This window comes from Engystomops pustulosus, chromosome 10, assembly GCF_040894005.1.
Source record: "Engystomops pustulosus chromosome 10, aEngPut4.maternal, whole genome shotgun sequence".
NCBI classification, from domain to species: Eukaryota; Metazoa; Chordata; class Amphibia; order Anura; family Leptodactylidae; genus Engystomops; species Engystomops pustulosus.
In genome coordinates this window covers 54,494,316-54,519,968 of record NC_092420.1, presented here as the reverse complement: position 1 = coordinate 54,519,968, position 25,653 = coordinate 54,494,316, and the positions used below count along the sequence as shown (strand labels likewise).

General features: G+C 43.0%; 1 long non-coding RNA gene across 1 annotated transcript in view; it reads left to right on the top strand.

Moving 5' to 3' along the window:
- The first annotated feature begins 13,033 nt into the window (after nt 1–13,033).
- LOC140103868 (uncharacterized) overlaps nt 13,034–25,653 on the top strand; it is a 29,107-nt gene continuing 16,487 nt past the window's right edge. Inside the window, exon 1 of the long non-coding RNA XR_011850195.1 lies at nt 13,034–13,163. This is a non-coding gene — a long non-coding RNA (uncharacterized lncRNA). The remainder of the gene's footprint in view (nt 13,164–25,653) is intronic.

Here is a 25,653-nt window from a genome sequence, read left to right as displayed (position 1 = left end):
TAACGCGCCTCCGGTCCTCACTCCTCTCTCCTGAACCATCCTAAACACCACCTCAATACTGGTGCCCGTGCACTGTTCTACTGCGCAGTGAGTGAGGGAGAGGTTTTGTGTGCTCTGTCGGCTCACTTCACATGATGAATGCAGCAGAGCAGTGCAGAGCACATTAATACGACCACTGATAAGTTATTCTGACTGCCATATTTCGGTCAGGAATTTTCCCCTAACTTGGGCCAATAAGTATCAGCCTTGTAGGTGTTTTTTGCCTTCCTCTGGATCAACACTGATTAGATTGAATTATTATGAAACCAAAAAACAAAAGTTTGCGGTCTCCACCAATATCATTGTCTGTGACCTTTTAGAAAATTATTTTTGGATGGATTTCCACAACTTTTCAGATATTAGGCAATATTGGCACAACTGCATACTTTCCAGGTTCCTAATGAGCATTACTCACTGTACATTGCCACTGGTACATAAAGGCTAGGAATAACATATTTGTTTGGAACAACTGTACCAGTATCAGGTATTTTTTTTATATTTCATGCACTTTTCATATATCTAGTGAATGTCTAGTCTAATGGGATTCCATTTCCTATGAGATACAGTAGGCCTCCTAATGTTATATTGATATGAAAGGAAAGTTACCATAAAATTGCACTTTAGTTGTACACCGTGCGCAATAATTGTCACACTTCTCAGTAATAAATGTGCAAATTCCGACTAAGCACTACCATGCCCTACCAGCCCAGCTACCACTACCATAGTGGCACAGTTTTCTAAAGTACAGGCAGTTACGTACAAGATAGGGTCTGTAGGTTTGTTCTTAAGTTGAATTGGTATGTACACAGTTGATATGATACGTGTACAGAGAGCTGTACATTAATTAATCACAGCCCTCAATAAGTTGAACTTTTAAAGTTAAGTCAGCAAAATTTCCTACTAAACAATTTGTGAGACTAAAAAAGTCATTCAGAAGACCATAACTACCTACCTCAATATAAATAATACATGCCATTAGCTTTTTACAAAAAACAATTGCTTCATCACCATAGCTGGTATATACCATAGCTCCATACTGCCTGTTATTCTATATGAGATATATTAGTACATAGGGACTTATGCATTATAACATAAAGTACATTACAAGCACAAACAAAAAACAATTTCATGAAAATCCCTAAATCAAGCATCAACATTCCACAAGCCTGGTTATCAAAATCCTGGATCAATAGGCTGTCATAGAAAAATCTATACAATCTACTTGTAAAACAAGAAAGCCTCCTGCAAGATAGTTCATGATAAAATGGTAACATACAATCTGCTACTTTATAAATCAGTATTAGTTGTTCTAATTCTGGATAGGGAGAATCATAGGTTATAATTCATCATGTGCACAAAATAAAAGGGACAACACCAATTCCGGTCAAATCCCCAGAAACCAGTCACACATTGATGGAACCCTCTAGAGAGATCTAAGTCTAGTTATTTAGGGTTAAAAAAATAGTTTTATTTCCAATATTGGAAAAACTACCTATAATAGTACAAACATATTTATATTTTTTTTTTTTCAAAAATATAGGCAATATCTTGACCAGAAGAATATTAGTGCAGATAACCAACCAATGACATTTTGTAAAAAGTTGAGTACCATTGAGTAAACAATGGTCTATTTCTCATTGCTTTTGAATCATTTTCACATTGCTTTTGAGCACAGCTTGTTTTTATTTCATGTGATAGGTCCAGAACAATATTATTTCTGGGTTGGAGATTCATTGAGTGTGACATCTGCTTTTGGCCATTTCAAATATTCTACACCTTCTGGGGACCGTCCCTTGCAGCACGCTGAGGGCAGAGTATTGATAGGTTAATCCTTTCTCTAAAAACTGGCAAAGAATGGTGCAGCAGGAGCAAAAAAAAGGAAGAGTGCTTAGCATGCAACTTCCACTGTTCTATTGTTTTATGCCCTGAGTGGTTTTTGATATTTGTCAGGGGTTCATCCATATACATCCACATGAAGTCTAATCTTTGCATTGTGTTTGTGGAATAATCCCAGCATAGACACTATTCTTTTGTGAACTGATAGAACACAGTTGCTTGTTTTTCCATTGTATAAATCTCTATCTCATTATGTCTTTATATTTTAGTTAACTAGTTTATATTGTTTATTATTTTATATATTCATCCACCTTAACTTTTCACCTAATTATAGTGGAAAACATCTTTACTAACACAAATTATTTTAAGATTTATATAGAGAAAACCCAGTGTGAAATCATGACTAGAATATATATTTTTTAACATTCAAAATTTATCAAGTCAAGTTTATGTCGCATTCTGAATCAAAATAGATAACAAACAGCTGTCAAATAAGGACAAATCAGAAAGTATGAAAGGAGTGTGCTGGAAAATCAAATTGCAATAAGGAAAATGGAAGAAAAACTTCTACTTCTGGACAAATAAAAAATCCCTCTTGTTCACTGCAGTTTATTTGCAATGGTTTTCCACTAGATCCCTAATGTGGAAAGTAGTACTGGAGTTGAATTCAGTGGATCTACTTCAAGTACAACATCAATTTGGAAAACATAAAAATATATGCAAACACATACAGCATTATTATGTATACATTTTATGTGTATGTAAAGATAACACAAAGGGGGTCATTTACTAAGGGCCCGATTTGCGTTTTCCCGACGTGTTACCCGAATATTTCCGATTTGCGCCGATTGTACCTGAATTGCCCCGGGATTTTGGCACACGCAATCGAATTGTGGCGCATCGGCGCCGGCATGCGCGCAACGGAAATCGGGGGGGGGGGGGCGTGGCCGAACGAAAACCCGACGTATTCGGAAAAACCGCTGCATTTAAGAACGGAAAATGTGTCGCTCGGGACGCACTTACCTTCACTTAGCCCGAGCCGGTGAACTCCAGCGCGTTTAGATGCTTTTCAGCGCAGCAGCGCCACCTGGTGGACGGCGGAGGGACTACCTTATTAAATCATGGCCGGACCCGAATCCAGCGCAGAGAACGCGCCGCTGGATCGCGAACGGACCGGGTAAGTAAATCTGCCCCAAAGAGTGTCTGGGTTGGTCAACCAGTAACGAAAAAAACAAAACAGGTCCAAGAATAGTAGAGAAGAAAATAAGCAGATGGGAAGCAGAGAAGTAAAGTACATTTAGATGACTTTATACTTATAGAGTGCTTCACTGCTAATATGCCTGTCTTTCCTATCATATATCTTTATTACTGTTGTACAAGAGCATTGTAAGGGGCTTATATGAAATTTCGATCCAGGAGACCAATGTTAAGTCAGATATTCTAAGAGAAATTATACATGTGATACACAATGCAAAATTGAATTTCACAGTTTTGTATGGGAGTATTTTTAATTTTTTTTAAATACTAATAAAGCAAAGACCCTTTATCCAGTGAAGCATATACAATGAAGCTGCTTTCAATAGATTGCTAAGCACGTCCCTGCTCATCCATCATTACATTAATGTGTTAGTCGGCTAACAATTACATATATTTTATAATTACACTTTACCAACATCTGTGAATATACACTTAATGCAATATTTTAAAAGCCCAAATCCCTATTTTAGTATTTTTATAGTCCCCAGAATCCTATTTGTTTCTTGGGTTTTCAGATGGTGGTGGTGCACATTGAGAGCATTGTAGAGTTATGGAGAATATTCAAGTGTTTCTCAGGGTGCATTACTAAATTGTATAAATGCATCACATCACTGAGGATTATAAATATACATCATCAGTAAAATGCTCAGGCCTCCATTAAGATTAACATGTTAAGAAATAAATAAGCAAATGGATTAAATAAAAATATTAATTATTCTGAAAACACATGTCATATTTAGTCCTTTGCATATTCAAAGGATCCATGATATTTCAGCATGCTTCTCTTATCTGATTACTCCATGTTCTGTATTCTGGAGCCTGTCCCATTAGAGAAGGAGCTAGTAGAGGGGACCTTAACTAAAAAATTTCCCTTCACAAGAATGAGAACTGTAGCAAACAAGGAAGAAGGAGTCCCCCTTTCCCTTAAAAAATATATACATGTTTGTAAAATCACTCACACTTTCATACACATGTATAAACTCATACGCACACATTTATGTACTCATTTATATATTTATACACTCATACATACTCAAAGTATATACACACACAAAAATGTACACATCATACATTTATACACACATACAATATATACACATCATATATACATTCTTTATAGTACATATACATTATAAACACATATACCGTATATACTCGTGTATAAGCTGAGTTTTTCAGCACAAAAAATGTGCTGAAAAACGTCCCCTCGGCTTATACACCAGTCAGTCAAAATTACTTAAAAAAAAAATAAACTTATATACTCACCCTCCGGTGGCCCCGATGCGCAGCGCTGCTCCCCCGATGTCCGCGCGGCTCGTCTTCAGGCATCCGCGCCCGTCTTCTGTCTTCTGCAGGGCGCCGCCATTGTTTTCCCCCCGGGCGGCGCCTAGCATGACGTCAGCGCGTCATACTAGGCGCCGGCCCGGGAGAGAGCAATGGCGGCGCCCCGCAGATGAAGGAAGACGGGCGCAGAAGCCTGAAGACGAGCCGTGCGGACATGGGGGGAGCAGCGCTGCACATCGGGGCCATCGGAGGGTGAGTATATAAGTTTATTTTTTTATGCTGGGGTGGCTGTATACTACACGGAGCAGGCTGTATACTACACGGGGCAGGCTGGGGTGCTGTATACTACTGGGGGCAGGCTGTATACTACTGGGGACAGGCTGTATACTACTGGGGGCAGGCTGTAAACTACTGGGGGCAGGCTGTAAACTACTGGGGGCAGGCTGTATACTACATGGGGCCAGCTGTATACTACTGGGGGCAGGCTGTATACTACATGGGGCTAGCTGTATACTACATGGGGCTAGCTGTATACTACATGGAGCTAGCTGTATACTACATGGGGCTGGCTGTATACTACATGGGGCTAGCTGTATACTACATGGGGCTAGCTGTATACTACATGGAGCTAGCTGTATACTACATTGGGCTAGCTGTATACTACATGGGGCTAGCTGTATACTACATGGAGCTAGCTGTATACTACATGGAGCTAGCTGTATACTACATGGAGCCAGCTGTATACTACATGGGGCTAGCTGTATACTACATGGGGCTAGCTGTATACTACATGGAGCTAGCTGTATACTACATGGGGCTAGCTGTATACTACATGGGGCTAGCTGTACACTACATGGGGCTGGCTGTATACTACTGGGGGCAAGCTGGGCTGGCTGTATACTACTGGGGGCAGGCTGTATACTATAGGGGGCTGGTTGGCTGTATACTGGGGGGGGGGTCTGTGCCAATGCATTTCCCACCCTCAGCTTATACTCGAGTCAATAGGTTTTCCCAGTTTTGGGTGGTAAAATTAGGGGCCTTGGCTTATACTCGGGTCGGCTTATACTCAAGTATATACGGTAGCATATAAACATAATATACTTGGACATACAGTATATATAAGCACCCTACAATATACACACACATACAGTATAAACACAATATATACACACATATTGCATATACATACATGTACTATATGCACATGCATACAGTATATACATACCATACATCATATACACGCACATACAGTTCATAGACATCATGCACACGTACATATAGTATGTATACAAAATTCATCATACTCGGAGACCCGAGACTGAAGTGTGCCGGCGGAACAGCAAAGTCTGCGCAATTGTTTAGGATCCGGCACTACGAGGAGCAGCATGCTCAATCCTGGCGGAGAGAGGGGGAGCATAAAATTCATAAACCACAGTACCTTCGCCGCCGCCCTGGGCCGTTGTAATGAAATTGTGCGTAGCGTCACAGACAGGCTGGGAATGATCAATTAGGTGTTGCCTGTGCACCACAAGCCCCCGGACCTTCAGGCCCCGTAGCAGCCACTACGGCTGCTACAGATGTAGTTACGCCACTAGACCAATCAACCATCATGGTTTGTATTGACTAAAACTGATAAGGGGTTAGAGAACAGCAAATTTGCTCTGTTTTTTTTACAATGATCTAATTTACATTTTTATTATGAATATATAAATGATAAAATATAAAAATAGATTAAAATACTACTACTACTGCCTTGAAAGCCAGCGTCCTGGAGCCACCTCTTCACTGTAGAGGTGGACACTGGCATTTGGCGGGTACCATTTAATGAAGCTGCCAGTTGAGAATCTGTGAGGCAATGCTTTCTCAAACTAGAGACTCTAATGTAATTGTCTTGTTGCTTAGTTGTGCAGCGTGGCCTCTCACTTCTCTTTCTACTCTGATTAGAGCCTGTTTATGCTCTCCTCTGAAGGGAGTAGCACACACCGTTGTAGAAAGTCTTCAGTTTTTTGGCAATTTCTCAAATGAAATGGCCTTTATTTCTAAGAACAAGAATAGACTGTCAAGTTCTTTTTTTCATGGCCATTGTGAGAGTTTCATAGAACAAACAAATGTGATACTCCAGATTCTCAACCAGCTCAAAGGAAGGTCAGTTTTATAGCGTCTCTCATTAGCCAAACTATTTTCAGCTGTGCTAGCATACTTGAACAAGCGTTTGTAAGGGTTTTCTAAACACCATTAGCCTTGTCCATGGGGCCAAAGAAGAAGGGGACCCCACAGAACACCGCAACACCACAGTTCCGGGCTCCAGAAGAGGAATCAGACGGTTCCTTACCCTGACTCCTGCAGCATTGGCTCCCACAAGACCTAAGATGGCGGCGCCCGGCGCGCCACTTCGGAGCCCAGCGACCAACCGGATTTGAGCTGTAAGATCGTCACCTGTCATCGCCAAGGAAGATCGGCGGCTCGCTTGCGGGTAAACCGCCGGGACACCAACCTGCTGCGCGCCCTCTCCTCCGCATGCGGCTCCTGTCATGGTCGCGGGAAACGTTGTGCGATCCATCCCGGCACAGCCTGGCCCATGGGGAGTGCTGATTCCCCCCGGGGGGTGAGAGAGTGTCCGGGGAGGGCTCCATGCAGCAGTCCCATCTGCCGGGCAGGGAAGGATGATGGCCCGAGGGAGTGCCCAGAGAAGAAGCCAGACACCCCGGCAGGTAGATTCACGGTCAGTTTCCCTCTCACGCGCCCTCAGGCAGTATGCCAGTCCCCGGCTTAAGGGATGGTCAAGAGGTCCCAGGCCTAAATAATTGGAACCCTGCCTTCCTACAGGAGCCCCATTGCATTCACTGCAGGTGGTTGCAGAGGTCCACCATGCTTTCTCTCTGCGAAGCCTCCCAGAGTCACCAGAAGTGGTACCTCAGCCGACACCTCCTTGTTCTCCACAGCCAAGAGACCTTAGGAGACCAGCTGTGGGGTTTTCTCAGCACACTCAGTCGACCCTTTTACCCAGGAACCAAGTGGCCCAGGCTCGGTCCCCCACTCAGACCCCTGTCTCTATGTCCCCAGCTGTCTCTCAGTATACCTCCTACACACGGGACGATCCCCAGCCCAGAGGTATTCGGGACCAACAATCCCTGACACAGGTCATAGCATTGTAAGTAGCCTTCACAGTTACTCCTCTTTATCCTTATCCTTATTTTCATCAACCGGACCAGCTTATCCCCTGGGACCCCCAATCCCATCCTTACATGCTGCATGTGCTGCACATGCTCACATGCTGCACTCAACCTTGTCTCCTCAAGTATTCGTGGGCTCTCAGACACCTGAGGAGGGCACTTCTCCACACCCACCAATCTTTGTTCCAGTTCTTGCCCAGCGCCCATATCTCCTGTACCCGAGCACTTCCAGCCCTTCTTACTCACTCAAGCTCTAGAGTGCCTAGCAGAGCTGAGTGCGATCAAGGCTCATCTGAAGGCTATAACGACGAAAGAAGATATGGAATTCTATGTGTCTTGCTTGAACAATCGTATAGTGCAGAGATCACGGTCCTTGGTTAACCCTGCTGTAGCTTCCTCCTGTTCATTTGTTGCCTGTAGTTATTTTCTTCTTTTCTCCCTTTCCCTCTTGTCTGCTCGCCTACTTTTTCATTTCCTTTTCTTCCTTGTTCTCCCCTCTTTACCTACCTTCCTCTTCCTGGTTCACCCTTCTCCCTGTTTACTTCCCTAGTGTCCCTTCCCTGTCCCCTCTCCCATCCCCTAGTACTGTCCTCCATTCCCACTGTTTAGTTTACCAGGTTGCTATATACCAATGGCGACTATCAGGTTTGGGTCTCTAAATGCACGAGGGTTGAATGTCCCTTAAAAAAGATCCCAAAATCCTCTATGGCATGCATAGACAGGGTGTTAAAATTCTTTTTTTTTACAATAGAAGCATTTTAAAACTGGCCATTTCCCGGTGATTAGAGATTAGAGTTACTTCAATACCTGGTTCCACAGCTCCTATCCTAATTCACGATCCAAAGGCATGTCTGTTGCTGTCCACGATTCTCTCCCGCACATGGTCCTGGGCGAGTTACTACATGATGCTGGCAGATATGTTTTTATCAAGGTACAAATCTTTGACCAGTTCTTTACATTAGCAAACCTGTACCTACCCAATCGCTTCCCAGTCTCTATCTGCAGGGAAATTCTGCATGAGCTGTCGCGGTTCTCGGAGGGGATGCTGGTGCTGGGCGGGGAATTTAATCTCCTATTAGAAGCTAACCTAGATACCTCCTCAGGGAAAAGTCACATCCCCCTGCGGCAGTGGGGCTCCCTTAGTAAGGACCTCCACAGCCTTCAATTAGTAGAGGTCTCGCAGATCCTATATCCTAATGACAGGGATTATACATATTACACCTCAGCACATGAATCCTACGGCCGTATTGATTTCTTTTTTCTCCAACACAGGGCTCCTACTTGGGACCCAATTGCCACCATTGGTAACATTGTACTTTGAGATCACGCTCCGGTTTACGTATCAATTACTATGACCATAGTCATGGCGTCTTAATGACTATCTACTACACACAGACTCTCTCTGCACACAGGAAATGTGTAGAGGAAGAGGAGTCTTTCCGTGACCCTGGAGTCAGACTTGAAAGAAGTGAAAGACGCCATTACAAATACAGGGAAGAGCCCGGGCCCAAACCGTTTCTCTCTTGCCTTTTACAAGCAGTTTGGGGAAATCCGATCTCCATTCTTAACAAAGGCGTTCGATGCCATCTCCCCATCCGTGGCCTTTCACCCTCAGTCGTTGGAGGCCAACATCAGTGTTGTCACAGGTGATCCCGCGACCCATATCGTGGGTCGTGGGCTCACCCATGCTCCCCAGGCTCGCAGGCGAGGCGCCAGCGCAGCTCACCTCTCCCCGTTCCTGACTCTCAGCCGAGTTCCCTTTGCGCGTGTCCCCATCTCTTAGGGTGCGCGTGCGGCACCTTCAGGAAATTTAAAGGGCCAGCGCACTGCTAATTGGTGCACTGGCTGATCACTTCCCCTTTAAAAATCCAGCACCTTCCTTAATGCCTTGCTCGATCTTTGTGCCTCACAGCCTGAGATAAGCTCTACTGTGATTTACCTGAGTTCCAGTGTCCCCTGTGTTCCAGTGTCCCCTGTGTTCCAGTGTCCCCTGCGTTCCAGTGTCTCCTGCGTTCCTGTGTCTCCTGCGTTCCTGTGTCCCAGAGTCCCTCCGTGTTCCTGTGTTACCGGAGCTCCTCCGTGTTCCTGTGTACCAGTGTTCCTCTGTGCTGCTGTCCTGTGTACCTCTGTACTGCTGTCCTGTGTGCCGTGTTCCCATACCCATCTGCTTGGACCTCTTGTTGCTGACCCCGGATTAGACTCTGACGTTGCATCTCTGCCGCCTGCCCTGACCCTGGGCCTGGACTTTGACCATGAGATTGTCTGCCGTCTCTGTACCTCGACCTTGGCCACCACTGCAGACAAGACATGCTTGTGGAACGACCTGGTGATACCATGCCGCAGCTAGTCCAACCCGCTTTGCGGCATGCTCTGGTGAAAAGCGGGTACCACTTAGACTCCGGTCCCAGGTAGTGGCTTGTGTCATCGTCTGCAGTGGTCCAGAGGATCCACACCCGCAAGCCTGACAAGTGTCCTATTAAAACCAGATAAAGATCCTTTACTCCCGGCTAGTTATAGGCCTATATGCCTTCTAAATGTGGACCTGAAGTTGTACTCCAAGATTCTGGCAGATCGTCTGGCCCCTCACCTTCCGAAGGCTAGGTAGGGTTCGATAGGGGTAGAGAGGCAAGAGACAATTTAATCAAAACATTCCTGTTTATGAAGCAGGGGAGCATCTGGCCATTGCTATAAGACACAATCCTAATATACATGGTATCCAAGTGGGTCAGTGACAATATAAAGCGGCACTATTTGCTGACGACCTCCTGCTTTATATATCTCAGCCAAGGATCTCACTCCCTTCCCTTCTCAAAGAATTTGAGCCAACTGAGCAATTTAAAATTAACTTTAGCAAGTCAGAGGCCCTGAGTGTCTCTCTCCTCCCAGAGGATGTACAAGCCATTAGAGAGCACTATCTATTCCGCTGGCACTCAACCTCGGTTAAATATCTAGTCATCCAGGTGCCCACAGACCTCTCAAATATATGCCCACCGCACCTGGAACATACTCTGAAAGACCTCACCACCTCTACCAGGGTGCCCCCATCATCCCTCCTTCCTTGTTCTTTAAATCCATCCAATCTGCGTTTCTACACTTTTTCGGGGGCACGTCCGCCCCCAGATTGGCTGGCCGGTGTTGATCAGGCCACAGTCCGGTGGACGAGTGGGACCACCAGACCTTAAAGTTTACCATCAGGCATCCATCCTGGTGCGTCTGCTAAACTGGCATTATCACCTACACACCACACAATGGGACCGGTTGTAGCAATACAGCTCCCCGATCCCTATAAGAGCTCTCTCGTGGGTGTGCTCTCAGCATGTAGAGATTGATCCCCAGACACTATTCCTTGCTCAGACCCTGCAGCTCTGGACGTCCCTCACCAAGAGGGGAATCCTCTCCAGGCAGTTTAGTCCTCTCACATCATTATTCCACAACTCAGACTTCCCTTTTCCAGGACTATGTTTTTGGGTTGCTCGAGCTTTAAGGACCTCCGGATGCACGATATCCTTGGGGAGGCCCAAGAATCCCCTCCTTTACTAAACTTTTAGGTCTATGTACTTCATCCAACCTCTCTTGACTAGAAATGAATCAGTTGGGAGCATACCTGAAACAACCAGGTTCCGCAGCTGCATTCAATTTCCCTGTTACCTTTGAAGCCCTGCTCCGCCTAGCATCCCCTCCAGAACATTGTTTCTCACAAATATATGGTCTTCTTTTGAAGGAGTCTGACAGTACGCCCCAACCCTTCTTCGACAAATGGTCCAGAGATTTGAATATCTCCCTATCTCCCGGAGACTGGGATAAAGTAATTTTGTTTACGCATAAACTCTCAGTGGCCTGCTCCGCCCAAGAGAGAAACTTAAAAATTCTCTCTACATGGTAAAGGGTCCCATCTCTGCCGCATTTGATCTATGCCTCGAAACAGGACACGTGCAGGAGATGTGGGGCAGATGGAGGTGATATGGTGGTTGTGCCCTAAGATTTTTGGGACCAGGTATTTGAAGTCACTTCTGAAAGTACTGGCTCGGTGACTCCAAAATCTCCAGGAGTGTCTTCGCTCTTCATCCTCCCCGGCTCCAGACGGAAACAAAAGAATAGTCTTCTGAGATTCCCCTTGATAGCAGCATGCACAGTACTTCCCTGTAGATGGCACTCTGCTACTCCCCCTTCCGTTTGGGCCAGGAGTTGCTTCATATCTATAGAATGGAGGAATTAATGGCTGATACCTTGGGTACTTCAGAAAAGTTCATAAAACGATGGCAAACCTGGATGGTTTTCCGTGAGTCCCAGAGCTTCAGAGATATCTTGGGCTCACACCCTTGAATAACTCAACTGTAACCGCCCACATAGTCTCGCTCACATGCACCAACAACCAACCCCTCCTTTCCATTTCCCCTCGTTCCTTGATGTCCTCTCCCTACCCCCTCTCTTATACGTTCTTCCTTTCCCCTCCCTTTCCATTTGAGTGTCTGTTTAGATCTGCTTGTCGACCCCACAGCCCCTTCTTCCTCCCTCAATGAGTTCAGGACCCCCACTGTTAGGCGACTCAGTTTTTCTGCCGTTGTTAGAGCAGAAGGGTTGAGAACCCAGATCCAGGCGTTAGTGCAACTCACATCGTACCTGTATAGGCGCAAGAGGCCTGGGGTGGCTTGACTATATTACTTGTTAATCATATGTATCCTTATTTCTGCTGCTGCACACCGACAAGTTGGACTCTGATGCCGCATTGCACTTGTACTTTGAACATAAAAGAGTAAGATAGTAATAAGGTAAAGCACTAGGTGGACCAATCTTTGTTTTTGATAGGGTCACTTTTTTCACAAATATATCTGGATACTAATGTCTTCCACTTTAAAAGTTTATTTTAACTGAGAAAATGATGTCTGTGCTGCTGCATTGATCATTTTGATCTAATCCCTGAAAGTACACCCCAAAGACTTTTAGTTTTGAAACATGCCACAGGCAATGATGTTGAGGGAATATGAAGTCATGTGATTTACAATTTGGTCAAGGAACTGAGCCATTTGCTTTTTCACACAATGAATGAATTGCTTCATAGGGAAGCAGGGGCTGGCAATAAAAATCCTATGTGTTTGATATACCCAATGAGACATTTATTCGTGACCCTCAAAGTTTAATGTTAGCGAACAGCAATAAAATCAACAGATGCTGATTTATAGAGTAATATCTGAGAGGTTTAGTGATGTGGTCAAATGGTCTCATGACATCAGTACAGTTTCTGGATTTTCAGACTTCTCTTTACTTGTTAAAAATTCTACTGTAGTAGAATACATGATATTGTCAGTGTAGATAATAGTGGACTTCTAGGTGTTCTATTATGATGCAGCTATAAACTGTTGCATGTCTCCTTTATGACACATTAGAGTGTCTGTTTCTGGGGTAGAGACATAGGAATCTGAAGCATTCTATGCTCTCCTTGTGGGTTTTGCCTCAGCAAGTTTTACTTCCCACATAGCACATACCAGTTTCCTCCTCTCTTAATCATAACATCATCTTTCCTCATAGAAACTAAGATGAAAGCAGGTCTGCAAGTCAGATAATGAACCACCCCAGGTTTTGTATTCTTTTCAATTATAATTTCTCAGGACAACACCACATAAGTATGGGATCTAAACATTGATCCATGCAAATTGCTGCATTTTTATATTAAGATATATTTCTGTCATATGTATACCACAGACATGGGGTATATTGAGAACTGGCTTCCAGCCAAGACACTGTTGGCAAGTAGTATATGTGTAGGCTACACAGGAACGGTGATGGATTTGTATACTGACAAGCAAAGACTGCATTCACACATGGCTTTTAAATTTTGTTTTGAAACACAATACAACAGATGAGAAGAGATTTGCTCAATTACACTGCTGTTCACATTTGCATTCACAAAACATTATGTTAATGTGTTGTTAACATGTATGTTAACATTTGTATTTGTAAATGCCATGTTAACTGACTGTGGTTAAGCATATCTCATCTTCTAAGCTGTTGTTGTAACTCGCTAAAGCTGCAGTGCTCTGAGTTATGTCACACCCAGGGCTGTTTGCTGGAAGCCTTCATTCACAACTGACTTCCAGAGTCTTTTGCCTGGGAGAAAAGGGTGTTGTTTTTTAGAGCTCAGTTGTGTTTCACAAGTGATGGACGGCCTATTCAGTCAGCTGATAGGGGCAGTGTCCAGGAACTCTTTTATATATCTGCCCTGTGCCATTACACCTTTCTCATTTTACTAGTCTCCTGACACAATTGTCCTATTTGTGTTTTTAATTGCTTGGCTATACTGTGAATATGACCTCTGCTACGTTATTTTGACATTTCTCTCGCTAATAAATTTTGTGCTCCGCTGCCATCTTGGATTTGACTCAGTTATGTCTGCCCTCAGTGAGTGTAAGTATTGTCAACCAGAAGTCCCTAACCAATAGGGTTTTTTAGGCTTGTTAGGTAGGTGACAGCAATTGTGGGTGAATTTAGGGTCTGAACCCCCTTTCTCTATCGCGCTTTGCGTTTTTTTTGTGACTTTTTAGTTCTATGAAAATCATACCACCCTTTTCATGAGACTCAATAGTGGCTTAAACATACAACCATCACTAGTGCATGTAAAGCCATGTATTTGCCCTTGACTTTTAACACTGCCTTTTGTGCAATATCCAGAGACGGTGGGAGGTGCATTCTGTCTTCCAGCCAATAGTCATCCATCCATCAATTGGCCGCCAACAGTATTTTATATGGATACGGTGCCAAATGTGCTCATACAGATAAAAAAAATGTGCTGTATTTACAGCCAAAATACAGCTGTATGTGTATATAGAACAGGAAAAAACATACGGTCGTATGCATGAGGCCTGAGATAAAGTACATCGAGAGATTGCATGACCGTGTTTTCCCGAGGTTTTGTTTAAAATAAAGGTCAGAGTTTGGCTTTCTGTAAAATAGCAATAATGAATAAGGCAAATAAACAAATAGTGCTGTATAGCAATACAATATGTTAACTATCTAATAAATGAATAATGAGAACAAGACCCCTGCTTAAATACTTCTGTAGCTATGCAGAACATAGGTTATATGGCAATAGGCTATACAAACTATATCATAGGTATGTGAACTGTATGAAAACACATGGTCAAATGCAGTGGCGTAACTAGCAGAGGCTGGACCCCATGGACAAACTTCTGCATGGGACCCCCCTTCCCCTTAAAAAAAAATATATACATATTTGTACACATGTTTATACAATCACACACAGTAATACACTTTCATATACACACATTTCATTACACGTACACACCAATACAGTATATGCAGACATACTGCATACATACACATGAAATATATACACACATATGTACAGTATGTACAGCATATACACACTTACACTCATATAGCACATACCATATACAAACACGCCATATACACATACCATATACACACACACCCACACCATATATACACACACCCACACCATATACATACACCCCCCATATACACACACCCCATATACACGCACACACACAACCCCCATATACAAACAGCATATACACTCACACAGCACATACATAGAGGGACTCATTTGTATCTTTAGTGGGCTTTCAGATGGGCGTCTGTGGTGTTGGGTGGTCGGTACATGTCATTGGGCCGATGGGCAGTGCGTGTCATCGGGCGAGTGTGCAGGACATGGCATCGGGCGAGCGGAGGTGGCAGCAGGTGAGCATGGCATCGGGTGCACAGGGCATGGCAGCAGGCGGGCAGGACAGGTGCCCGCATGGCAATGTGCAGGCCTGGGCCCCTCCCCCAACAGGGCGATTGTTACGCCCCTGGTCAAATGACAACCAATTTAATACTAGAGTTGCTTTTCAGTGAAGGGTCACAAATTGTGGAAGTGTCTATATTATCAATGAAACTGGGCAAGATGTTGTCAAAAATCTTACAAAAGTTGCATGAGAAGCTATTAAAAATTGGTAGGTTCTTGGAAGGCAAGGTTGAGGTGGATTTTAATGCATTAGCAACAATTTGTGTTGTAACATTTCAAAAACACTTGATAAAAGTTGCACAGAAGTCCTGAAAACTTTACAAGACACATTTATTTCAGGCAAACATGGCAAAACAGCAGCATGTGGAGGCAGGGCAGCTACAGCATGTGTACCTGTCTCTCCTCATGCATCCTTCCACTACTCCACACCGCTCCCTCCCTGCTCAGGGCATATGGGGAGGGATGAGGGAGCTGCATGAGTGTGGAGAGGAGTGTCCCCAGGGACTCACCACATGCTTCTGGCAGGGAGCCAAGTAATAAGAATTAAACTATTGTAAACTAGTGAAATCAGCATAACATAGGCCAGTGTTGGCGAACCTTTTAGCGGCCGAGTGCCCAAACTGCAACCCAAAACCCTGCTTATTTATTGCGAGGTGCCAACCAAAAATTAAAGCAGTAACTTATTGCTCCCTGTTCAACAACTTTCAATCATATTGGCCTCCTGAGGACAGCAATACAGTAGAAAGATGGAGAATTTTCATCATTTAAGCTTTTTTCCAGGGTCCTTCTGTACAGAGAATATTGTGGGGCCAACAGGAGGTCCTCTAAAGATAACAAGTTGCTTGGAACTACAGGAAGATTCTTTGAGTTCTGTCTGGTGTGCTGGGGCCATGGCCCGGGTGCCCATAGAAAGGGCTCTGAGTGCCGCCTCTGGTACCATTGCCATAGGTTTGCCATCACTGACATAGGCTATTGGAACCTGTCACCGGCTAAAAACTACATTCCTGTCATAATGTTACAGACAAGCTTTATGTAGTCTCTGAAGCTTGCATGTAATGTTATTAATTTCAGTTAGCCAATAAAAAGAAAAATGATAAAATGTGTACTTTTTTTAACTATTAAGAGAAATAGGAGTGATTTCAACTGGCTTACTCAGTACCAAACGTCTTCCCACTTCCTGCTTGGCAGCGAGGTGTTTCAGTCAGGCTCCACCACAGTGTTAAATTTGGATTGAATTAAAAGTTGCTATATTAGTCTGTGTTTTACCAAGCTGTAGTATTTAATTGGTCCTTTTAAGGCTTAGCCTTTCGATCTCTGTATCTTATTTTTATTACTACAGGTGCCAATATAAGTGGATAGAGGTGTCATTATTAATAAATGTATACATTCATATACATCTCATGTTTGAAATGATTCCCACATGAGAATTGAGATTCTCACGGGATGGATTTACATGTCATTCAGTAATTCAGCACTATAATTTATGGAGTGTTTCTCCAAAACTTCTACATGAAACTTTTTTTGAGGTTCTAGCAGTGGCGTAACTAGGAGAAGCAGGGCCCCATAGCAGGCTTCTGCATGGGGCCCCCCTTCTCACTAAAGAAATATACATATTTGCATACTCACACATGCAAGTTATAATCACACATTTATACACACATATAGAGCATATATACATCACAAATATGTTATATACATGTTATGCTGTGCAATGTACAGCATAATACGTATATAATGGTGCACATCCTCCACTCTTTAGTATGTCAGGTAGGATGACGGGGCCCCCTGACACTGATTTAGTGGCTACTATGACTGCTACCACCGTAGTTACCCCCCTGATATACACATATATACAGACACATATACACACACCATATACACATATATACAGACACACACATATACACATATTCACACACACCATATACACATACACACACCATAAACACATATATACAGACACATACACACACACACCATATACACATATACACAGACACACCATATACACATATATACAGACACATACACACACACACCATATACACATAAATACAGACACATACACACACCATATACACATATACAGACACATACACACACACACACCATATACACATAAATGCAGACACATACACACACCATATACACATATATACAGACACACACACCATATACACATATATACAGACACACACACCATATACACATATATACAGACACACACACCATATACACATATATACAGACACACACACCATATACACATATATACACACACATACACACATATACACACGCACCATATACACATATATACAGACACATACACACACAGGATATACACATATACACACACACACACACCATATACACATATATACAGACACATACACACACAGGATATACACATATACACACACACACACACACCATATACACATATATACAGACACATACACACACACCATATACAGACACATACACACACACCATATACACATATACACACACCATATACAGACACATACACACACACACACCGTATACACATATACACACACACATACACACCATATACACATATATACAGACACATACACACATATACAGACACATACACACATATACAGACACATACACACACACCATATACACATATACACACACACATACACACCATATACACATATATACAGACACATACCCACATATACAGACACATACACACACCATATACACATATATACAGACACATACACACACACACACACACACCATATACACAAACATATACACACACACACACCATATACACATATATACAGACACATACACACACCATATACACATATATACAGACACATACACACACACCATATACACATATATACAAATATACATAAACAAATACAGATAACATTACTTACGTTTTTGGTCCTGGTGGGCTGGTCGTGCCTCCTTCAAAATCAGCAGGCTGTGTAGGGAAGGGAGTATGCATCGGCCGGCTGGCGGGGGGAAGTGCAGGCCGGCGAGAAGAAGTGCAGGGCGGCAAGAGGACGAGTCGGCCAGCAGGTGGGAGGAACGTGACCATGAGTGGAAGGCAGTGCCGGCCGGCGGGAGGACGCATCGACCGGTGGGCGGGAGGAAGACCAGGAGATATTGCCAACTGCCGAGTGGATGGAAGTTCCAGCCAGCGGGTGAATGTGTCAGACAGCAGGTGGGGGGAACTGCCGCACAGTGGGAGGACATGTCGGGCAGGCAGGTGGGAGGAACGTGCCGGAAAGCGCGTGGGAGGGAAGACCGCAGGGAGGAAGGATGAAGAGGGAAGAGGACGTACCGGCAGGCTGGAGGGCGGGTCATGAGTTTGGGGTGGGTAGGAGAGTCCGGGCCACCACAAGTGGGCAGCTCTCTGTTCAGCACAGCAGACGGGGCCCGGGAGAACGGCAGTAATACATTTTGGTATTGCCGTCCTTCCCGGGCCCATGTGCAGCACGGGCCCCGTAGCAACCGCTACGGCTGCTACGGCGGTAGTTACGCCACTGGGTTCTAGGACTGTTGGGGGGTTTTGCAACTGTTTGAATACCAGCTGTACCAGGCTTGACTGAAAGTAAATTTGCCTTGTATGGTTTCATCTTTCGGGGTGAACTAAGATTCACCAAGGGTGACATTTACCTTCCTTCATAAGGCAGCTCTTTGACAAAATGATATCAAAAAGTCTTCGAGAAAGGCACAGGAAGCCTAGTAATCCTTGTTATATTGTATGGGTTAGTTTGTTTCGTGCACAACATTCTTTCAAATAAGTTTTTTATGTTACCTGTAGATCTCACAGTCCAAAAGTTAAAAAAAATTGTAGTAGTAAATTGCTCGAATGTCATCGAATACAAACTGAAGGTTCTCATCCACCCTCTTCACACCATTTACTGGATTTTATAATCAAATGAAAGTAGCAACACTACGGGATGCGGCACAGTGTCATAGGCTTTCACTTTAGCTATTTTATTAAAAGTATGACTGGTTGTGGCCTTAGTAATGCTGGCTTGGCTAAGAAATAAGTGCAACTGATGCAAAAACTAAAGATTTTTTTCCCCCAGAAATACTGACCCTAGAAAACTTTTTAATTTTATAGAAATGCCACGTTAGGTTTAATTTCTCAATTTTTTTCTGCTGAAATAAATATTTTAGAATTAAGGCTAGAAGGTTGTAAATATTGGAATATATTATAATTATACAAATGTTTATTGTCGTATAAACATTTTAACCTCTGAGATGCTGGGCCAAATATAATACAAAGTGAATGGGGCCGCGTAAAAATTGCATTGTTTTCTCAAAAGTGCCATTGCAGTGGCAAATTAATTCAGCCCAACTCATACCACTGGAGACAAACACATCAAAAATCATTCTGCGGGTTATCCCAGGTACGGCAATACCCCATATGTGGCAATCGGCAGACACGGCAGGGCTCAAAAGGTAATAACTGACATTTGGAGCACAGACATTTTAAAATATATTTTTCTTTTTGGCATCATTAAGCATTTGTAGATGACCTTAGGGACCAGTTCAGTCCTGAGAACTGACCCTATTTTTGAAACTACATTCCTCCATGAATTAATCTAGGGTTGAAGTTAGCATTTTGATCCCACAGGTGGACCCCAAAGAAAATGCATAATGAATAGTGCATAGTAAAAAGTATCCATTAAGTCACCTTGTGGCCAGCTCCTGCCACGGGAGACAAACAACCCAAAAATGATGATGTCGGTTCACCCGGGTACGGCAACACCCCATATGTGGCAATAATCTACAGGCTGGGCACACAGCAGGGTTTTTGAAGGTGCTGCATGTGTCATGATATATAAACTGTGCATAGTACATTAGGGTAAAATCTAAAGGTCCAGGGAAGTGTGTTAAATACAAAAGCAATCTTTTATACAGTCCTGGTTTTTCTAGGCATGTTTGAATGGTAATTGGTGTCCTTCCGAATGCCTTTTTTGGAGCACACCCTGTACCTTTTTGTGTCCTTCCCTTCTTGGCAGTTTGGGGAACTTCTCCTGGAAAGTGCTGCCCCTGTACAATGCTTGATGTTGCCTCACTTCCAGAAGTGCTGGCACTCCCCCTTCCTGGTCTCCAAAAAGAAAAGAAAATACGAACGTGGCTCCAAAAAAGGTAGAGCCTGCTCTATCTTTGGCCCTAAGAATGGCCGTGCGGCAGTATTATCTATTATGTGGCTCTATTTTCTATGGAGAGGGGTGGGATGAGCTGCGCTTACCTCTTCTCCTCTCTAGCACGCCCAATGTGTGAATTCAGCTTTACTGCGGGAGCATGACCCAGTTAAAAGAGCATATTTATTGGGGTCGTCTTTATGGTTGCAGGGAAGACTTTTAGATCATCATTTTGGAAATTCACCTGATCCATGAACAAGCTTTCCTCAGATGTGAGGAATATTCAGTAGTTAATGCGTCCCGATGCGTTAACTATAGACTGCACCAGGTTCAGGAAATAGGGAAATTCTACACCTGGTCAAATCTTCTTAGTATATCGGATGCATGCGCCCAGTCGTGATAACTCTCCCTTGATATCTTTGCAACCTTTGATCGTTACGTCTCCACTGATTCAAATCTCTTATGCGCTCTGATCTTGAGCTTGGCTATTTCACAGATCCCTTTTTTTCACTAAAGCCTTGTCGCCTCTAGACATTAAACCTTTTCTTGTCCAGATGGAGACAGTGCTCCTTATCCTTTTATTTAACCATAAACTACTTTTTATCATATTATATAGCTCAATTATATATTTATATAAATATTTATATAAATCATACCCCCTCAGTCACTCCTCAAGTTTTTTACAAAATAAATCTAATTATTTAAATTTTTACGCAAAATGGAGACTCTCCATAACCTTATAGTTTTTGTGGCTCTTCATTGTACCCTCTCAATTTCCGGGCCATCCTTTTTCATGAACTTGTGTGAAGAACTGAACTGCATATTACACGTAAGGCTAAACCAATGTACAGTGGTAATATTACATCCTTATCCTGAATGTCCATACCTCTTTTAATACATGAAAAACATGCTGGCTTAGAAGAAGCTGACTGACATTGCATGCTATTATTTTATCTATGATCAAGGCTCTTCCCTCTTACATTTATCCACATTGAACCTCATATGCCAAGTAGCTGCCCTCCATAGATTGCACTCCACTTGCTTTTCTGCAAAAATAGATAGAGATACTAATCCCATTGTCTATAACATCAATATAAAAGTTAAATGATAGTGGGCCCAACACTGAACCTTGGGGTACACCACATATACATGCTGATCTTTCTAAGTTAGAATTCTTGGCGACAACTCTCTGAATTCAACCCTTCAGACAGTTTACAATTGCAAATGATTCCTGCAAAACCATTAGACCTTATTTTATGCTTTAGATGTCTGTGAGGGACAGTGTCATATGACTTTGCAAAGTCCATGAAAACTATATTCACAGCAGCTACTTTTGCAGGAATCATTTGCAATTGTAAACTGTCTGAAGGGTTGAATTCAGAGAGTTGTCGCCAAGAATTCTAACTTAGAAAGATCAGCATGTATATGTGGTGTACCCCAAGGTTCAGTGTTGGGCCCACATTATATCACTACTTCTGTTCTTATTCTTCTATCCAGTCATCCTACACTTGAATCTCTACTTCATCTTTTTTGTCTCCCATTCAGCCGCCAATCTGGATCGCGACCCCATCTCCAGAAACATGTACAAGTTTGTGTATGTATCTTAATTTCCAATATCTTCCCAATAGGAAATAAGCTTACAGGCCTATAATTGCTTTGGGAGGACCTAAAATACTTTTTGAATATTGGGACAACATTTGCCTAGCAACAGTCGCTTGGCACTGTACCAGTCATTGGGGAATCTCTAAAAATTTGCAAGTACTAAGATGGGAGTTTTCAAAAACTATTATACACACTGATATAAATGTCACACATCTGCCACTCCATGTTAATGCATTGTACTCTTTTCTAGTTACATCTTTAACTGCTGATAATTTTCATACCTCTGCTATATGTGTTGTTTAGTATTATTAAAGGGTTTGTCCAAGACAAGTGAAAAATGTATATGTGGCCGATAGGGAGCTGATTACAAAAATACAGTTGTACTTACATCCGTGGTCCCTCCGGGTGTCCCGCTCTCTTTGGTCCATGCGCCTGTTTGTTTACAGAGACACAGAAGCTGCGCTGTGAATATCTTCCGGCCACGCCCACCTGTCGCCATTTATCAGTGCCTGAGCGCTGGGAATAGAGCCGGGTGGGCATGGCCAACTACCTCGGCCGTCATCTGTTCACAGCGTGGGACACCGTGAGGGAGCAGCCACCCACTGGCCACATATGTATTTCTCATTTGTCTCAGACAACTCCTTTAAATCTAGTGTTGAGCTCCTGTATCAGCAGAAGCTATTTAGGTAGTTATGGATATATACCCCTTTCCTTAAATCCTGTGCCAGTTACTGTTTTTCTTACCAATCACTTTGCAAACACAACAAGGAGAACTGCAGCCCATAGCAACAATGGAGTTGGAATTGGGGCAAGGGTTATGACCCCTATAAGTATTTTGTTATAGATACAATATGGAGCGCCACACAGTCGTTCCTTTGATCCTTCAGCTAAAATGATCCGGGGTACCCATCCTCCATGAAACCCAGGGAAACAGACCCTAGTAGCCTGCAAATTGGGTTGCCTTCTTAAGAGGTCCAGTATTGGGTTTAGCCTAAAACCACCAGAGAATCCACTGGTGAACCAATAAGACGCTGCATGGAGTTCTTAAATGGAACCTATCAGTCCCATCCAGATCCAAAAACTTAACAGCTTACCTCATTTATCGCTATGACATGCTGCGCATGCTGTTGTCCAAATGTTGTCATAGAACTTAGCCGCCAAACATTTTAAATAATATATGCTAATGAGAAGAATTGAGTCAGTTGGGTGTTCCAATTCGAAGATGAATCAGGATGTCCCCTGATGCCCTCTTCTGTCACTCTTCTTCCGTTTACAGCACCCCCTATCAATGTAATTGAGACCTCCTTTCTGTATTGTGACAGCCAAGATCTTGCCGGCCAAATCTTGTGCATGTGTGCAGCAATCTTTCCTAGGAATTGAATCTGCGGACAGAAAGTCTGTGAAGACATGTGCATGATTTGTATTGGTGTGAGCAGTGATTTCGCAAATAAAGAGGCCGTTAATCAGAACAAGGCAAGGAGGAGTGTAATTATGATGATAGCTCTATGTCCCTGCTGCTCATTAACATAAAACGTATCTCCTGTGGAATCAGGCATCATCAAAGAGACTTGTATCATTCCATGAGTTCCAAGTCAGAGAGGTAACTTGAGGTTGTAAAGGGAGAAATCTCAAGATTAAGTCGGTTGCTTGTGTGCACAAAATACATTTATTAACCTTTCATCATGTGATCAGATAACTGTCTACAACTACTGTGAATGACTCTCAAGATGGCATCTGTGTCTGATGACTACTCCCAAAGATGGCGTCTGTGTCTGATGACTACTCCCAAAGATGGCGTCTGTGTCTGATGACTACTCCCAAAGATGGCGTCTGTGTCTGATGACTACTCCCAAAGATGGCGTCTGTGTCTGATGACTACTCCCAAAGATGGCGTCTGTGTCTGATGACTACTCCCAAAGATGGGTCTGTGTCTGATGACTACTCCCAAAGATGGCGTCTGTGTCTGATGACTACTCCCAAAGATGGCTTCTGTGTCTGATGACTACTCCCAAAGATGGCGTCTGTGTCGGAGACTGCACCCAAAGATGGCGTTGGCACGTGTGATAAGACTGGAATGTGCCCACCCTGAAGCCTTGGTCACCTCGCATCTTCGTATCAAGAAGAGACACAGAACAAAGCTTGGAACGCCTACTCTTGTTTCTATATGAATTTGTGTACTTCCCTGAATAGAGCAGAGTTGCCTTTGCCCCTAACTAAGAGGCAATTACACTAGAATCCTTTTTTTGTCTGGTAATCCTTACACATGCACTTGGTATACATAAATTTGGGCAAGAGCAACTAGATGGGCTGACAGGTTCCCTTTAATACAATCTTGTATCCTCAAAATGTCTTTCCTCTTTTTTTTTTAAATTAAAAATAAAAAGCAGTAAAGAAAGCCTCAAGTCTGAATATCGCCATGGACTGTACTTAATTTGACGGCTAAAAACTAAAGCTTCTAATAATAGGGTTAGCATTATCATAATGAGACTAATGTGTGACTGCTCATCAAAACTGTTAAAGTGGATACAATTTCAAGGAAAGTTCTCCAAAGAGCACCCAAGAGTAATGCAAGTAACTCTGAACATACGTGGGTGGAGAAAGAGTGAATGAGAGCATCAGCGGAGCACAACCGACGCCAGAAAGGATTTCTTGTTAGCACATAAAGTCCCTAACTAACAAAATAATGCAATGGAGTCTAGACAGGAAAAAAGGAATGCAAGATTTTACTTTCAAATAAAATGAAGAGCTGGACGTAATGCCGATGACTGGATAAAACTGTGAAACTTAAGTCATAAAACACACATTACAGATGGAACTGTATGAAGCTCAAGGCTGAAGCCAGATTTTATAAATTCATAGATCTGTCAATGATGGCAATGATAGTTAACAAGATTCTTCATGCATGGGAAATACATTTTGTTTCCTTTCGTGTCAGCCCAGGCTCGACGTCTCAGTATTTCGTCTGGCAGTATTTAAAGCGTTTACTGTCTTCACTGTCTGTAAGAAGGGGGTTACAAGCGCACCATGACCTAGCTGTATACCAACACAAAACCAATAATAAGGGAAATGAACACTATATTTCAGCCTTTATTAGAAGTTGAATTAAAAAGGATCTATCACAGTGATGCAAGTCAATATAACTATGAAACTGGTTTATACACCCCAAGAACCTCTACTCCACTACACAGGTTCACAGCTATAGCACTCACAGACATAGTCACAAACACATACTGTATACAAATGACAGCACTTTTACAAAGGTGATAGTCTTTACCTAAAGATTCCATATATACGCCTAGGTATATAGGTCACACAGAACTCACGTATTTACTATTATTTGCATATAGCCCTTATTACAGCCTCCCATACAATTAAGATGATTTTAACAGCGTTTTTAGCTGTGCCTCCTGGATTTCCAGGGACAGATGATGTGGAATTTCAGCACCAAGAGGGACACTTATCTTAAGGGGGGGTGCACATGTGGCGTTAAAACGTAATGCAACAGCTGAAGAGAGATTTGCCTAATTAAGTTGTTGGCAAC